This window comes from Dipodomys spectabilis, unplaced genomic scaffold (assembly GCF_019054845.1).
Source record: "Dipodomys spectabilis isolate Male_0828 unplaced genomic scaffold, ASM1905484v1 ptg000307l, whole genome shotgun sequence".
Taxonomy (NCBI): Eukaryota; Metazoa; Chordata; class Mammalia; order Rodentia; family Heteromyidae; genus Dipodomys; species Dipodomys spectabilis.
Window position 1 is genome coordinate 6,655,543 of NW_024870984.1, and position 2,151 is coordinate 6,657,693.

At 40.7% G+C, this 2,151-nt stretch overlaps 1 non-coding gene across 1 annotated transcript; it reads right to left on the bottom strand.

Moving 5' to 3' along the window:
* Positions 1 to 1,802: 1,802 nt before the first annotated feature.
* LOC122127681 lies at positions 1,803 to 1,904 on the bottom strand. The gene has a single exon (XR_006151248.1). It is a non-coding gene; the product is annotated as a U6 spliceosomal RNA (small nuclear RNA).
* Between the last annotated feature and the right edge of the window lie 247 nt (positions 1,905 to 2,151).

Consider the following 2,151-nt stretch of genomic DNA (forward strand, 5'->3'; position numbering starts at 1 on the left):
TTAATAGTTCATTTCCTATCAAGCATTGTTACCTCCTCCTTTGTTTTCCCCCCGCCATCCCTTCCCTCCCACCTCCACAAGTACACTCCCCTCCCCCACCCTCCTAAATTGTAAAGTTCGTTTTTCAACATACTTTCTTGTGCGTCACATTGTTGCAATGGGTCATATTGTATCCTTATTTAACCATTTTGTTTTTTCCCTTTCCATCCCCAAATTAGAGAAGTGTATATACAAGATGGAGGTGCACTAACATCAGATACAGTGAAAACAGGGGTTTAACTGTGGGGGATGCACATATAAAAAATCACATCGTACATTATAAATATATTAGAAACCACAGGAAGAAATAAAACACCACTTGTGTCCTTATCATGGGGTTCATTTACCTTAACATCATCTTATCTAGTCATATGCACATGCTTTTGACCTTTTTTTTTTTAAATTGTGAAAATACCATACAGAGGAGTTACAATTACATGGAAAATGTAATGAGTACATTTCTTATCAAGCATTGTTGCCTACTCCTTTTTTTCGCCTTACCATACCTTCTTTGCTTATCCCAGATATGCATTAGTTATTGCAAATAAGGTATACCACAGGACCTATGTTTCTTTTTTTATATTGTGAAAATGCCATACAGAGGGGTTACAATTACATGCGTGAGTTATTGAGTACATTTTTTTTTATTGTGAGAATACTGACAGAAGAGTTACAATTACATGGGCAAGATTTCTTATGAAGCATTGTTGCCTCTCCTTTGTTTCCCCTTCCCATCCCTTCCCACACTCCCCCACTTTCCCCACCCTGTCCTCCTCCCCCAAAGTTGTAAAGTTCATTTTTTGACATAATAACTTGTACATCTCATTGTTGCAATGGGTCCACTTGCTCCTCCTTTGTTTCCCCTTCCCATCCCTGCCCATCTCCCACCCCCCACACCCACCAACCCCTCTCCCCCCAGCCCCCCCCCACTGTCCACATCCCTCAACACCCAGCCAAAATCATTTTTTGACATAACGACTTGTTCATCTCATTGTTGCAATGGGTCCACCTGCATCCCTTTTTAAACGATTTGTGTTTCCCTTCCACTGCACAAAGTATACCAACACCAAACACAGTGAAATCAGGGGCTTTAGCTTGCAGGAGGAAAATACAAAGCAACAAAGAATTCATCTTATAAATATCTTAGAAACAATCGCAAGAAATAAAAACCATTTGAATCCTTATCTTGGGGTTCATTTTGCCTAACATCAACTTATATGATGTTTTCTGCTTGTAGCAGACACATACTAGTTATTGCAATTAAGGAAACCATGGGGCTTATCTTTCTTTGGGCCTGGCTTACTTCACTTCTTTGGGCCTGGCTTAATTCACTTAATATAATTTTTTCCATGTCTTTCCATTTCCTAACAAACTGGGTGATGTCATTCTTTCTGATGGAGGCATAGAATTCCAGTACACACACACACACACACACACACACACACACACACACACACACACACACACACACACATTTTCTTGATCCATTCGTTTACTGTGGGGCCTCGGGTTTTGTTCTGTATCTTAGCTTTGGTAAATAATGCTGCAATGAACATAGTTTTGCTGGTAGTTTTAGTATGGTCTTGTTTGTGATCATTTGGGTGAATGCCCAAAATGGGATTGCTGGGACTTAGGGGCGCTCTATTGTAGTCTTTTGAGGAACTGCCATACTACTTTCCAAAGTCTTTGAACAAGTTTAAACTCCCAACAACAATGCATTAAGGTTCCCTTCTGTCCACATCCCCTCCAGCATCTGTTCTTTTAAAAATCTAGAATCCTTCACGAAGTTGAGTGTCATCCTCATTCAGGGGCTATTCTTCTCTTTATTGTTCCAATGTTAGTGTATGTGCTACTAAATTGAGCACAGAACATTTTTTATACATAAAGTGTAATTGATTTTCTTAAACTAGACAATTCCACAAAAATTAAATTCAAAAGAATTGTCGTGAAGCCGGGCGCTGGTGGCTCACGCCTGTAATCCTAGCTACTCAGGAGGCTGAGATCTGAGGATCGCGGTTCAAAGCCAGCCCGGGCAGGAGAGACCGTGAGACTCCTATCTCCAATAAACCACCAGAAAACCGGAAGTGGCGCTGTAGCTCAAGTGGTAGAGCG